Raw genomic sequence first — 16,062 nt, forward strand, 5'->3', positions numbered from 1 at the left:
GAAAATGAGAGATACTTTTTAATTGGTTGTAAATTCTAACATTACAAGTGTGTTTTTGTCATGTAATTTACCTCAGGATATTTAGACAGGCCTGTAGCCTAAATGTCTCAATGGAATTTCACCAAATTTGGGCAAATGGTAGGGACTGCTATGTAGTAGGGCGTATTCTATATTTGATGAAAGTGTCTCCATTGGGTTTTCCGTAAATTACTTTCCCACCTTTTTTTATTTTGCGCTTACTAGTGCGCGCTCCAGTACGCGCACGGGCAGCGTAACGGGAGTCATCCATTTTGTGTTTCGGAACAATCGAGACACAAGATGGAGGGTAAACAATGTTCGGAATGGATAGAAGGGGGAACTGTAGAGACTTCTTGACCCTCTAGGTTTTCTGAGGGGGGCTTAGGAGGCTCATAAACGTAAAAAAAAAAAAAAAAATTCTTTAATTTTCCACGGGGGGAGCGCCTGGTGCGCGCACCTTTAAGCGTACTCGTACGCGTACTTTGGTGAAAAATAGTGAAAAAAGTTAGAAAAAAATAAACGCTTTGAATGATCAGAGTTAGGGTAGCTCTGAAAAGAGCTTTTGGGTTCTGTGGTTGATTTAGGTACCTACAAGTAGGTTCCAATACACATTCTTAAATTCAGGAGGAATATTCTATTCCCCTCATCTGAGAAGTGCACTCCATCTCCTCTGTAGATGTCTTGCATGTTGTAACGCAAGTTATTATTGTATAATGAACCCATTCCATAGTCTCTCATGTAAGCAGAAACAGATTTATTTACATGTTTCCGTGCTTTCTCAAATTGTGGACCAAATTGGTTGGACCAGTTCCATTTCTGTCTTTGGCATATATTGGAATATACCAAGGCAGTGTGGGGAAAAAGTATCATCAATTGATGAAAGGTGTCCTTTAATAGCATTTCCAGACCTACCCCAGTTAATGTGCCTAGATCGTTTCCACCACAGTGCACAATTATAAGGTCAGGTTCTGGCAGATGCAAAAAGGTTTTCACCAATGGTATCAATTGGTGACATTTTAATCCTCTGTGGCCAATCCACTTGATTTCCACATTTGATAAATCAAGGTTATGAAAATTTCTGCTAGCTGCATACCTTTGAGCCCAGTGGATGTAGCTATGTCCAATAACCCAAACAGAGTACATGATGTGAGAAGGTTCTGGTCCAGTCAGATGAAGTGTGGGAATGAAATGGCAGTTGGAACAGTAGGAGTTCACAAAAAAATAATTGTGGAGTTTCTGTGCTCTTGAATCACTAGCAATGATTGGTGGATTCAGATAGTTGAAAACTGAAAGTTAGGGTGTATGGTTATGTTGTGTGAAAGAAGCAATTTGAATGGTTTAAAAAAAGTCACCAAAAGCAAAAATACCCTGTATAGGCTGCTGTATTGACAGGTCAAACATCCTTGCTGAGTTAATTTGCAACATTGTAAGATAAACTTTTGAACCTTAGAGTTCAGTTAGGAGGGAGTTGCTATGGTAACAGATAGAAAGGTTTGAGAGGGGGATGGGTGTGGGTTTGAAAATAGTGAGGGAAGAGTTTTCATTGGTTGAATTAAGGCATATGTGTACAAAGATAGAGATTTTCTATGCCAGTCTTGGTTTCAGTGTATTGAGAGCACACCTTTTCCTCTGCTAAAGAAAAATTGGTGTGTGTGTCTGACACTGTTTTCAATCTCCAAAAGCATTTCTAAAGGTAAGTAATGATTCATTTAATTTAGATAGAGATTTATTTTCTCTATGGAGAATATTTGGAAGCAGATAGTTATGTTTTAGAAGTGAAATTGTATGTTAGTATATAAGTCCTGCGCAGTGTTTTTTACATGTTATTTAAAAATCGATTTTGGGTGCAAATGAATGGTATTTTTATTTGGCCTTTTTTATGATTGCCATGTGCAGTTGATGCATGACTTTAAACATGGGTAATAAGTGATGCACTGGTGGCGCCAGGCTTTTATAAATGAGGCCCTGACTTTGTTTGATGATATTGAGTGGTTGTAGTTAGGTTCTGTGCAGTGTTTCTTACATGTTATTGAAAAATCGATTTTTGGGTGCAATTGATTGGTATATGTATTTGGCCCTTATTTATGAATGCCATGTGCAGCTGATGCATGACTTTAAACATGGGTAATAAGTGACGCACTGGTGGCGCAAGGCTTTCATAAATAAGGCCCTGACTTTGTTTGATGATATTGAGTGGTTGTACTTAGGTTCTGTGCAGTGTTCCTTACATGTTATTCAAAAATCGATTTTTGGGTGCAATTGATTGGTATATGTATTTGGCCCTTATTTATGAATGCCATGTGCAGCTGATGCATGACTTTAAACATGGGTAATAAGTGACGCACTGGTGGCGCAAGGCTTTCATAAATAAGGCCCTGACTTTGTTTGATGATATTGATTGGTTGTACTTAGGTTCTGCGCCGTGTTTCTTACATGTTATTGAAAAATCGATTTTTGGGTGCAATTGATTAGTATATGTATTTTGCCCTAATTTATGATTGCCATGTGCAACTGATGCATGACTTTAAACATGGGTAATAAGTGACGCACTGGTGGCGCAAGGCTTTCATAAATAAGGCCTGACTTTGTTTGATGATATTGAGTGGTTGTACTTAGGTTCTGTGCAGTGTTCCTTACATGTTATTCAAAAATCGATTTTTGGGTGCAATTGATTGGTATATGTATTTGGCCCTTATTTATGATTGCCATGTGCAGCTGATGCATGACTTTAAACATGGGTAATAAGTGACGCACTGGTGGTGCAAGGCTTTCATAAATAAGGCTCTGACTTTGTTTGATGATATTGATTGGTTGTACATAGGTTCTGCACAGTGCTTCTTACATGTTAAACAAAAATCGATTTTTGGGTGCAATTGATTGGTATATGTATTTGGCCCTTATTTATGAATGCCATGTGCAGCTGATGCATGACTTTAAACATGGGTAATAAGTGACGCACTGGTGGCGCAAGGCTTTCATAAATAAGGCCCTGACTTTGTTTGATGATATTGATTGGTTGTACTTAGGTTCTGCGCCGTGTTTCTTACATGTTATTGAAAAATCGATTTTTGGGTGCAATTGATTAGTATATGTATTTTGCCCTAATTTATGATTGCCATGTGCAACTGATGCATGACTTTAAACATGGGTAATAAGTGACGCACTGGTGGTGCAAGGCTTTCATAAATAAGGCCTGACTTTGTTTGATGATATTGAGTGGTTGTACTTAGGTTCTGTGCAGTGTTCCTTACATGTTATTCAAAAATCGATTTTTGGGTGCAATTGATTGGTATATGTATTTGGCCCTTATTTATGATTGCCATGTGCAGCTGATGCATGACTTTAAACATGGGTAATAAGTGACGCACTGGTGGCGCAAGGCTTTCATAAATAAGGCTCTGACTTTGTTTGATGATATTGATTGGTTGTACATAGGTTCTGCACAGTGCTTCTTACATGTTATTGAAAAATCGATTTTTGGGTGCAATTGATTGGTATATGTATTTGGCCCTTATTTATGAATGCCATGTGCAGCTGATGCATGACTTTAAACATGGGTAATAAGTGACGCACTGGTGGCGCAAGGCTTTCATAAATAAGGCCCTGACTTTGTTTGATGATATTGAGTGGTTGTACTTAGGTTCTGTGCAGTGTTCCTTACATGTTATTCAAAAATCGATTTTTGGGTGCAATTGATTGGTATATGTATTTGGCCCTTATTTATGATTGCCATGTGCAGCCGATGCATGACTTTCAACATGGGTAATACGTGACGCACTGGTGGCGCAAGGCTTTCATAAATAAGGCCCTGACTTTGTTTGATGATATTGATTGGTTGTACTTAGGTTCTGCGCCGTGTTTCTTACATGTTATTGTAAAATTGATTTTTGGGTGCAATTGATTAGTATATGTATTTTGCCCTAATTTATGATTGCCATGTGCAACTGATGCATGACTTTAAACATGGGTAATAAGTGACGCACTGGTGGCGCAAGGCTTTCATAAATAAGGCCTGACTTTGTTTGATGATATTGAGTGGTTGTACTTAGGTTCTGTGCAGTGTTCCTTACATGTTATTCAAAAATCGATTTTTGGGTGCAATTGATTGGTATATGTATTTGGCACTTATTTATGATTGCCATGTGCAGCTGATGCATGACTTTAAACATGGGTAATAAGTGACGCACTGGTGGCGCAAGGCTTTCATAAATAAGGCTCTGACTTTGTTTGATGATATTGATTGGTTGTACATAGGTTCTGCACAGTGTTTCTTACATGTTATTCAAAAATCGATTTTTGGGTGCAATTGATTGGTATATGTATTTGGCCCTTATTTATGATTGCCATGTGCAGCCGATGCATGACTTTCAACATGGGTAATACGTGACGCACTGGTGGCGCAAGGCTTTCATAAATAAGGCCCTGACTTTGTTTGATGATATTGAGTGGTTGTACTTAGGTTTTGCGCAGTGTTTCTTACATGCTATTCAAAAATCGATTTTTGGGTGCAATTGATTGGTATATGTATTTGGCCCTTATTTATGATTGCCATGTGCAGCCGATGCATGACTTTAAACATGGGTAATACGTGACGCACTGGTGGCGCAAGGCTTTCATAAATAAGGCCCTGACTTTGTTTGATGATATTGAGTGGTTGTACTTAGGTTCTGTGCAGTGTTCCTTACATGTTATTCAAAAATCGATTTTTGGGTGCAATTGATTGGTATATGTATTTGGCCCTTATTTATGAATGCCATGTGCAGCTGATGCATTACTTTAAACATGGGTAATAAGTGACGCACTGGTGGCGCAAGGCTTTCATAAATAAGGCCCTGACTTTGTTTGATGATATTGATTGGTTGTACTTAGGTTCTGCGCCGTGTTTCTTACATGTTATTGTAAAATTGATTTTTGGGTGCAATTGATTAGTATATGTATTTTGCCCTAATTTATGATTGCCATGTGCAACTGATGCATGACTTTAAACATGGGTAATAAGTGACGCACTGGTGGCGCAAGGCTTTCATAAATAAGGCCTGACTTTGTTTGATGATATTGAGTGGTTGTACTTAGGTTCTGTGCAGTGTTCCTTACATGTTATTCAAAAATCGATTTTTGGGTGCAATTGATTGGTATATGTATTTGGCACTTATTTATGATTGCCATGTGCAGCTGATGCATGACTTTAAACATGGGTAATAAGTGACGCACTGGTGGCGCAAGGCTTTCATAAATAAGGCTCTGACTTTGTTTGATGATATTGATTGGTTGTACATAGGTTCTGCACAGTGTTTCTTACATGTTATTCAAAAATCGATTTTTGGGTGCAATTGATTGGTATATGTATTTGGCCCTTATTTATGATTGCCATGTGCAGCTGATGCATGACTTTAAACATGGGTAATAAGTGACGCACTGGTGGCGCAAGGCTTTCATAAATAAGGCCCTGACTTTGTTTGATGATATTGATTGGTTGTACATAGGTTCTGCGCAGTGTTTCTTACATGTTATTCAAAAATTGATTTTTGGGTGCAATTGATTGGTATATGTATTTGGCCCTTATTTATGATTGCCATGTGCAGCCGATGCATGACTTTCAACATGGGTAATATGTGACGCACTGGTGGCGCAAGGCTTTCATAAATAAGGCCCTGACTTTGTTTGATGATATTGAGTGGTTGTACTTAGGTTTTGCGCAGTGTTTCTTACATGCTATTCAAAAATCGATTTTTGGGTGCAATTGATTGGTATATGTATTTGGCCCTTATTTATGATTGCCATGTGCAGCCGATGCATGACTTTAAACATGGGTAATACGTGACGCACTGGTGGCGCAAGGCTTTCATAAATAAGGCCCTGACTTTGTTTGATGATATTGATTGGTTGTACATAGGTTCTGCGCAGTGTTTCTTACATGTTATTCAAAAATCGATTTTTGGGTGCAATTGATTGGTATATGTATTTGGCCCTTATTTATGATTGCCATGTGCAGCCGATGCATGACTTTCAACATGGGTAATACGTGACGCACTGGTGGCGCAAGGCTTTCATAAATAAGGCCCTGACTTTGTTTGATGATATTGAGTGGTTGTACTTAGGTTTTGCGCAGTGTTTCTTACATGCTATTCAAAAATCGATTTTTGGGTGCAATTGATTGGTATATGTATTTGGCCCTTATTTATGATTGCCATGTGCAGCCGATGCATGACTTTCAACATGGGTAATACGTGACGCACTGGTGGCGCAAGGCTTTCATAAATAAGGCCCTGACTTTGTTTGATGATATTGAGTGGTTGTACTTGGGTTTTGCGCAGTGTTTCTTACATGTTATTGAAAAATCGATTTTGGGGTGCAATTGATTGGTATATGTATTTGGCCCTTATTTATGATTGCCATGTGCAACTGATGCATGACTTTAAACATGGGTAATAAGTGACACACTGGTGGCGCAAGGCTTTCATAAATAAGGCCCTGACTTTGTTTGATGATATTGATTGGTTGTACATAGGTTCTGCACAGTGTTTCTTACATGTTATTCAAAAATCGATTTTTGGGTGCAATTGATTGGTATATGTATTTGGCCCTTATTTATGATTGCCATGTGCAGCCGATGCAAGACTTTAAACATGGGTAATAAGTGACGCACTGGTGGCGCAAGGCCTTTATAAATCAGACCCTGACTTTGTTTGATGATATTGAGTGGTTGTACTTAGGTTTTGCGCAGTGTTTCTTACATGTTATTGAAAAATCGATTTTTGGGTGCAATTGATTGGTATTTGCATTTGGCCCTTATTTATGAATGCCATGTGCAGCTGATGCTTGACTTTAAACATGGGTAATAAGTGACGCACTGGTGGCGCAAGGCCTTTAAAAATAAAGCCATGAGTTGCTATTGTATAAACTTAAATATGTTGCAATTTATTGTTTATATTGTTTGCTTTTTAACATTACTTTGTTGTTTGCTAATAGTGGTCTTTCATGTGTTTTTTTAACAGAACAACAGATTCAAATCAACTTCTGAAAAGCAAGCAAAAATGCCTTCAAGGCAAAGAAAAATCAAAAATACCATACGGAAAAGGAGAACATCAACAACAGAGTTTATGGAATCCTCTTCAACAACTACTTCAAAAAACACCAGAAAAGCTTCTGGTAAGCCAATTAAGTCTTTTCTTCGTAACATATGTCGTAGGAAAAAAAATGAAATTGCTAATGTGAATATACAGAAAAAGTCAACAAATCTAAAAAGGAAAGAGAAGCCCACAAAAAATGTTTCCATTGGACCAGGAGAGAAGAGAATGGTTAGCAATAGAAGGGTAAATGTTTTTAGGGACATTCGTAGGCGAATGTTTCGCAATAGGGTAGTTTTAAATTTGCTAAAAAATGAAAAGAAAAGTAAACTAAAAGCTGCTTTTTACAAGAAAAAGAAAAGTGTAGAAAAGATTGTTGATCAGGCTTTTGAAGTTAAGAAAAAATTATTTATTTTAATAATCAATAGAATTAGGATACTTAATAAGGCAATGGATGTTTTCAAATCGAACAGTAGATGGAAAAGAATTATTAATCGGAGTAATTTTTGTGAAGTATTTTCTGGTGAATGGATGCATAGTTCAAGTTCTGAGCCTTTTTTTAATGAGGAGAGTTACTTTCAGGAAAATGATTTGGTGCATGCGGTTGACACCAGTGGTCGTGCCTATGAGGTGAAAGATAGTTGTGTGATGGAAAAAGAGAAACTTGTACCTAGAGATGCAGAAGAGGTGTTAGCTGATGAAGTTTTAGGGAGACGTACTAAGGGTCCAGTGTACACATGGAAATGCAGTAGTATTTGTAGTGTGCGACAGGAATCAATTGATTTGCTTCGAAATTTCTTACGTACATATAGTAAAAAAAGTCTCAAACAAAAAATGAAGATCCTGCAAGAGTTAGATCCTTGCAGAGTGAGAGAAAGCACAGGTTTGCAAGGGCATTCACTAGCATGTCTTTCTAGAAAAGTTTGTCGGAGTGTTTTTCATCATTTTAGGATGTTAGCAGTGCATCATAATAACGTAAGGAAATTAGTGAGGAAGTTGTATTATGCAAAAAGTCCTGCACTTAAGCTTAAACAGTTAAATAGTGCTCTTTTGCATGGATCTGAAGTGGATGTGAAGACTATTTGTGAAGAAATTGAGTTTTGTTATTTTGGGAACAAAGAGGACAGTGTAGAAATAGATATAGTAATGGATGGCAATGCAGAAGATAATGGACAAATTTCAAGTATTGAAAAGTTTGATGAGGAAATTATCAAGTTTAAGGTGAAATCAAGTGAGAGGCCTAATGTAACTTGTGTGTGTTGTCGACGGACTCATTATAAAATTCAGACTAGGTTAGTTGATTTATATGCAAAAAGTGAATTGGAAAATAATAGTGAATGGGAGGATTTTGTAAGTTATTTGTTGGTGGAGAATTCTTTTGATTTGAGTTTGGATCAGCGTATTTGCACTTATTGTTTGAAAAAATTAAATGAAAATAGAATGCCTGCAAGAGCAGTTTATAATAATCTTCAGTTGATAGATATTCCTTCTGAATTGATGGATCTAAATACTTATGAATCTATTTTGATTCAATGTGTCCATCCTTTTCAGGCTATTGTACGCATGGAGCCTAAGACAGGGAAATTGCCTCCATCAGATTTACTGAGAGGATTAAAGGGAAGAGTTGTTTATTTGCCTCTAGATGTAAAGAAAAATATTAATACAATTGGTGTAGAAAGAGTAGAAGAAGATCCTTTAGTTATTCTAGTTAATGGGGTTCCAACAAAGAGTAAGAAAATTTGGCAAGATTTAGTGGATGTTAAAAAAGTCAAGAAGGCAACGTTGTATTTAGTTAAAAACAATGAGTACTACAAACATGTAAGTGTTGGAGTTGAGGAAACAGCTACAGAAGAAGATAGTGATTCTTCAGTTGGTCAAATTGAAAAAGTTGATGTGTCTAGAACTGAAGAAATATATGAACATTATACTGTTCATCCTTTGCATTCCAAAGAAGTAATGGGAAATGCAATTGACTTGTTTCAAATGAAGGCAGCAAAAGGAAGTCCCATTAGTGTATGGGAAGAAAGTTTGGAAGCTCGTTGTTTTCCACAATTATTTCCAACAGGTTGTGGTGGACGATATGATGATCGACCAGTTCAAATTCCTGCAGCTGAATACCGGACTCTAAGATTATATGCAGAAGATCCAAGGTTTCGTCAATGCATTCCATATTTATTTCATCTACTGTTTGAAAGTGATTTGTCTGGGCTTTCTTATGCAGTTAATCATATATTAAAAAGTGGACCTCATTTGCAAAATGTATGTGCAAGGGACTTTATGGAGAAAGTTAATCTGCAAGACAGTATTTTGGAATCTCAGCTAATCAATCTCATGGCATGTCAACGTGGAACCAATGAGTATTGGTTTCGTCGTCATGGAGAATTGAAATGTATGCTAAGAAACTTAGGAACTCCTACATGGTTCCTCACTCTTAGTTGTGCTGAGTATGCATGGGACGATTTACTTCAATTTCTACGAGAGGCAAATGAAAACATACCAAATATAGAATTGAAAACACCAGGAGAACTGTGTTCTTTAGATCCAGTGAATGTTTGCAGATATTTTAATCATAGATTTGAAGCTATGATGTCTTTTATTACCAACAAAAAAAATCCTCCCCTTGGAGAGGTTTTGGATTTCTTTTGGAGGAAGGAATATCAAGCGAGAGGTGCTCCTCATATACATATGTTGTTGTGGATTAAAGATGCACCCAAATTTGGAACAGATTCAGATGAAACAGTGATGAGTTTCATTGAAGAGTATTCAACATGTGCTGTTCCAAAATCTACTGAAGAAAACAATTTAAGGCAACAAGTTTTACGTTTTCAATCTCATCGTTGTGGAAAGTACTGTCGTCGAAAATTTAAAAACAAGGAAAAGTACTACACGAAATGTCGTTTTGCATTTCCTCGACCAGTGATTTCTAAGGGAAGAGTAAATAATTTGATGTCATCTCTACGACATACTGTGACGAGAAAATCTCCCAAAAACACATATAATTTGAAAAGAAATGAAGAATCTAAGTACATCAACGATTACAACCCAGTGATTTTGTCCATGTGGAATGCTAACATGGATATTCAGTTCGTTGCTGACAACTCTATTGCTGTGGCTCGATATGTGACATCTTACATCACCAAAAAAGAAAAGACAGAACTGAAGGAAATGTGGGAGGACATTTCACATGAAAAGAGTCTAAGCAAGAAATTATACAGTTTCAGTCTGAAGATGTTGTCGCATCGAGAAATTGGAGCATATGAATGTTCTGATCGGTTATCATCAGCAAGTCTCTATGCCAAATCAAGAACAATCATTTGGGTGAGTCTTGGTCTTGCTGCCACACGAAACCGAGTTTTGAAATCTGTACAAGAAATTGAATATTTGGCGGAAAAAAGAACCAAACAGTACAGATATTTTGAAGACAAATATGTTGGATACATACTATCCAAATAGAAGTACTCACCTTGAGAACACATGTTTGTATGAAGTTCTTCAAAACTACAGTTATAAGAGGAACATCACAGAAGATATCAATAATGGAAAATATGCACTCATTGGCTATGAAGGATGTCTAGTGAAGCAGAAAAAAGGCCATTTGATTAATCATCGAAAATTGAGTTGTGAAGTTCCAGACAAAAGAGAATTTTACTACTTAGCTCTTTTGCAACTCTTTAAGCCATGGCGTACAGAAGAGGAACTACTTGGAGATTTTCTCTGTTATGAAGACTCTTTTAATGCAACTAAGGATACCATAGAATGTCCTATTTTTCTAAATTATCTGCAAATGTTGAATGAAGAAATGGAGCAAGAAACCACAATTGCTGAAGAGATAGCTAGAAACAGTTCTCAAGATAGTCAGAGTTCTACTTCATTGAGCCAGGATCCACTAGGAGGACCAATTATCCAAAATGAAGCTGCCACTGCCATGGATGAGGTGGAAAGAGCTATGGAACAAGCTCAAGAGGATGGAGTTAACTTAGAAGATTTGGTAACGCAACTAAACATTGAGCAGAAAAAGATATATGATGAAGTCACAGAGCAGATTGAACATGGATTCAGACATGAGAAAAAAGAGTGCTCATGTATATTATTTGACCCTGTCCGACTGTATGTAAGTGGAGAAGCGGGGACAGGAAAAAGTTTTCTAATTAAAGCCGTTGCAAGTTATCTGCAGAAAAGGACTGATTCACCACTGTCTTGTGTTGTAACTGCTCCAACTGGTCTGGCAGCACATAACATTAAAGGGATTACTCTACATCGTTTATTGATGCTGCCAGTTGAACATGATAATAAATTGCATTACAACAAGCTATCTGGAGATGCGTGTTCTGAAGTTTCAAGAGTCTTGAAGAAAATGAAACTTCTTATCATAGATGAAGTAAGCATGGTCTCAAATCTAATGCTTGCTTTTGTGCATTTGAGAATGCAAGAAATTCTTAAAACAGACTATGATGTGTTATTTGGAGGAAAACACATTATTGTTTTTGGAGATCTATTGCAGTTGACTCCAGTAAAAGGACAACCAGTGTTTAAAATGCTCACGCATGAAGATACCAGGAAGTCCCTTGGAAGCATTGGAAATGTTAATATATGGCTAAATTTTAAATATGCTGAACTGCTTCAAAATATGCGACAGGCCAAGGATGAAGATTATAAAAATATTCTACAAGATGTAAGAATTGGAAAAATGACTGAGAAAGGGAAAAAAGCTTTGCATAGTCGATTAATTTCAAATTTGTATCCAAATGAAAACATTCTTCCAGAGAATATTTTTAAAAAAATGACTGAGAAGAAATCTGGGATATGTTTGATGCCAACTCTGCAAGAATGTTCCATCTTCAACCAAAAAATGTTAGACTTAGAAAATGAAGAGATTGTGAAACTAGAAGCAATAGATAAAATAGAGCATATGGGTGCAACAATTGTTTTGTCAGAAAATTTGAAAATTAAATTGCATTCATTGGAGAAAAGTATTTCAAAAACAGCTGGTTTTGAAAAGACTCTGAATGTGTGTTTAAATTGTCGTATCATTTTGAGAAGGAATTTAAATGTTGAAAGCGGTCTGGTAAATGGAGCAATGGGTTATGTTGTTGATTTTGTGAATTACAGAAATAGAGATGGAATTGAATTTTTAAAAATAAAATTTGATGGCATTGAACAAGTACAACAAATAAGTCGTTGTTCTGCTAGATTTTTACTTGTAAAAGACTTATATGTTCGCCGAAAACAGTTTCCTGTTTGTTTGGCGTATGCAGTGACAATTCATAAATCTCAAGGTTTAAGTGTAGATAGTGCATTGGTGAACATTGGAAGATCTGTGTTTAAAGAGGGTATGGCATATGTGGCATTATCTCGAGTCAGAACTTTATCAGGATTGTATTTGATTGCATGTGATGAGACAAATATTTCTGCCGATCTAGATTGTGTTAAAGAATACAATAGGTTAAGAAGAGAGTATGCTCCACATTTGCCTCAATATCCTCTGTTTGAAAAACGTGTGGTAGGCCGAAAAAGAAGAAATGAGGATAATTGTAGTGAGGTAGTTGCAAAAAGACAAAAAGTAGAGAAAACTGTAATTGAAAACAGGAAGAAAAAGAATTGTGGAGAAAATGTTGTTGGATTTCAGTTTGAAAACAGTTCTGGTGTCAACTGCTATGCTAATGTAGTGGTTAATGTTGTTTTTTTTCTTAAAAGTTTACAAGAACAGATTGTTGAAAATCGGGATCAAAGATTGTGTGGTTTATTGAATTCTGTGTTTCAGAAATGTAGCAGTGTTACAGCACAAATAGAAAGTGTAACAGAAATTCGAAATATTTTAGATTTGTGTTCTGGTCAAGATAAATTTTCACAGAACATTCAGCAGGATTGTCAGGAATTTTTAATGTATATGTTTGGTGTTTTGGAAGATGAAGGTGTAGATGTAGATAATCTTTTCAGTCTTTCTTATCAATGGCAGCATGACTGCCACAATTGTAGTTTATCAAGTACTACTACAATAGACACTGAAAGATTTATATATTTGACTTTACCAGACTGTAAATCAGTGTCTTTTAAAAATCTAGTTAAAGCAGCAGATCATAATATGGTGTGTACCCAATGTAACTGTACAATGCTGTCCACATTATTTATACAAAGGTATGGGCAGTATATCATTTTAGTTTTCCAACGATGTAGACCTGATGGAACTAAATTGACAACTTCTATCAAAAATTTTGTGGCTTCTCAGTTATCAATTTCTGGAAGGACCTTTACAACTGAAGCTATTATTTATCATGATGGACCTTCGACCACCTCAGGACATTATACATGCTACTTAAAATCTGAAAATGGATGGAGTTACTGCAATGATTCTCATTTAACTTATAAACAACGTTTGCCTTATGACTCTACAAATTCTTATCTAGTGTTTTTAAAACCAAAGTTTTAGTAAAGGGAATTGGCCTTTGAAGACGGGAATAGTTAATAAAAGTTAGTTAGTTAGTTAGTTAATCTAATATTTGAAATTATTTATCTCATGTAGATACTTTAAGTGGATCTCAAAGTAAAAAATACCGATATATCAGACACAAATTGGCCGTGAGGATTGTGTATGGTATGATGTTTTTAGATCTTTTTTCATAGGAAGTCGATGAAATGGAACTCATAAGGAACAGCAGACTTTTTTTCTACCAAAAGGACCTTCACTATCTTCTACTTGGCCTCATGGAAAAGTAAGTGAATCAAAGATTAGTGTACATATATGAGATGTATGTTTGAATGGGTTTTTTTAAACACAATCTTTTAGATTGTGTTTTTTTTTTCCCGCTGTTATATGATGAAGACTTTGAACTCACTAATTTAAGTGGAATTCAATATATTCTGAGAACAGCAAAAATAAATAATGTAACATATTGTAGAAGTTATTGTGTAGTTTGCATTATGTAATTTATATTGTGTTCACATTGTTATGCACTCATTTTCTTTTTCACCCTTATTTACCTCTCTTTACTAATTTACACTCTTTTTTCATTGCTGTTTCTTTACTGTACTTCATTCACAACTTCTTAATCTAATAGGAACTATCTGCATTTCCTCAGTTCCTTCCACCACTTTTTATCTTTTTTATATTCTCTTAGTACCACTGCTTTAGTTTCCTAACCCTCTTTCTCTTTCTCCATTTTTTTTTCTTTCACACTCATTGTACTGTAGTTCAGTTAGTTCTTCCTTTTGTCTTTCTTTTACTCTCTCTCTTCTTTCTCTCTATTACTCCCCATGTGTTGCCCTTATTCACTTATATGTACCCTCTTTCACCCCTCTTTACTTATATTCACTGATATTTACTTTCCCTCAATCGCTGCTATTCTTTTCCTCTGATTCCGTCACTACCTGTCATTCTCATACTTAACTGTCCTTCTTTTTACTTTCAATATCCATTTATATTCTCCCTTAACCTCTACTTTAGTGTTCTTCCTATTTCTTCTTTCTTTTGCTCCCTTATTCATTTTTCTTTTCTCAGTTACTTCCTTTTACACTTTTTATCTGTCTTACTATCTATTACACAGTCCCTCCTTCATTTTTTTTTTCTTTTTTTTTGTTAGTGCGCTGACGGTACGCGCACCGGTGCGCGCACCGAAAGCGCACCAAAGTGAAATATAAAAAAAAAATATTTTACATTAAAAATATTATCTCAATATACATTATAGTGTTCATTTTTACAAAAACATACTTTAGCAATTCACTAAAAAACACATAGGTATGAGTCTGTATAAAAAGTTAGGAATTAGCATTAAAAAAACCTATGAAATTCACTGAAAAAACCATAGGTTACACACCAGTTATAGTTAGGAATTAGCATTAAAAAAACCTATGAAATTCACTGAAAAAACCATAGGTTTCACACCAGTTATAGTTAGGAATTAGCATTTAAAAAACCTTACAAATTCACTGAAAAAACCATAGGTTTCACACCAGTTATAGTTAGCTGGAAATTTTACTGATATAAAACCATTGAAATTCCCACGTTATAGTTAGTCGGACTCACTATAACTTGCGCGTACAATGCACTGCTGATGACGTCACATATTACATCACTCATGACATGGTCAGTGACATCACTCATGACATCACTGATGACACCATCCTTGTGACAGAGTGACAGACCTAATTTCAGTGTAATGTAACGCTTGAAACACATATTCAAAAATAGAAACAAACATTTTCAAAAAAATGGAGATACCCAAACCAGTAACAACAACCAATTCAGTAATTCCACCATCTATATACACATCCACTCATTCACCAACAGTTCTATATAGTCACTCATATATACTCACTCATCATATGTAGTGATACACCTATACATCCTGTTACACATCAGCAGTCATCCAAAAGTTACTCACACACATACTCACACATGCAAATAAACTATTGAACATCCATTTATTTGCATATACATTTATACACACACTACCACCTTACTTCTAAGGAAACTTACCCATACTTACTCTCCTAAACAATCACTTATAGAAACACATACTTATTTAAACAGGAACTTCTACAATCTCTCACTATATATACTATACTCACTTATATACATCAATACTCACATATACTAGATTAAAACATATGTCGTTACTAATGAAGACACTAGTGAGACAGTCATTCACTCACTAACACACACATATACACACTCATCCACCCATACAGTCCTGCACATATGCTGTCTTCAAAACACATATAAACAGTGAGTCAGTCACCAACCCCTGCAGCCACTTATACACAAAGAGAAACACTGATACAAACATTTAAATATTTAAACAATACTCGCTAATATATGTATTCACTAAGATACACGTAATAAGCCAGTTACCCAACCAATTTTTTTTTAAAAAAACATCCATTTACACACGTATTTAAACATTTATTCTTCCATCGACCTTTACAAATACATATATAAAACAAAGTTATTTTTCAGAAAGACACACATTCACTGGATGGT

At 35.9% G+C, this 16,062-nt stretch overlaps 1 long non-coding RNA gene across 1 annotated transcript; it reads left to right on the plus strand.

Moving 5' to 3' along the window:
• Positions 1 to 1,606: 1,606 nt before the first annotated feature.
• LOC147659508 (uncharacterized) lies at positions 1,607 to 13,795 on the plus strand. The gene is made up of 3 exons (XR_015307225.1): positions 1,607 to 1,711; positions 7,014 to 7,167; positions 13,707 to 13,795. It is a non-coding gene; the product is annotated as an uncharacterized LOC147659508 (long non-coding RNA).
• Positions 13,796 to 16,062: the final 2,267 nt, after the last annotated feature.

This window comes from Lissotriton vulgaris, unplaced genomic scaffold (assembly GCF_964263255.1).
Source record: "Lissotriton vulgaris unplaced genomic scaffold, aLisVul1.2 SCAFFOLD_6151, whole genome shotgun sequence".
Lineage (NCBI taxonomy): Eukaryota > Metazoa > Chordata > Amphibia > Caudata > Salamandridae > Lissotriton > Lissotriton vulgaris.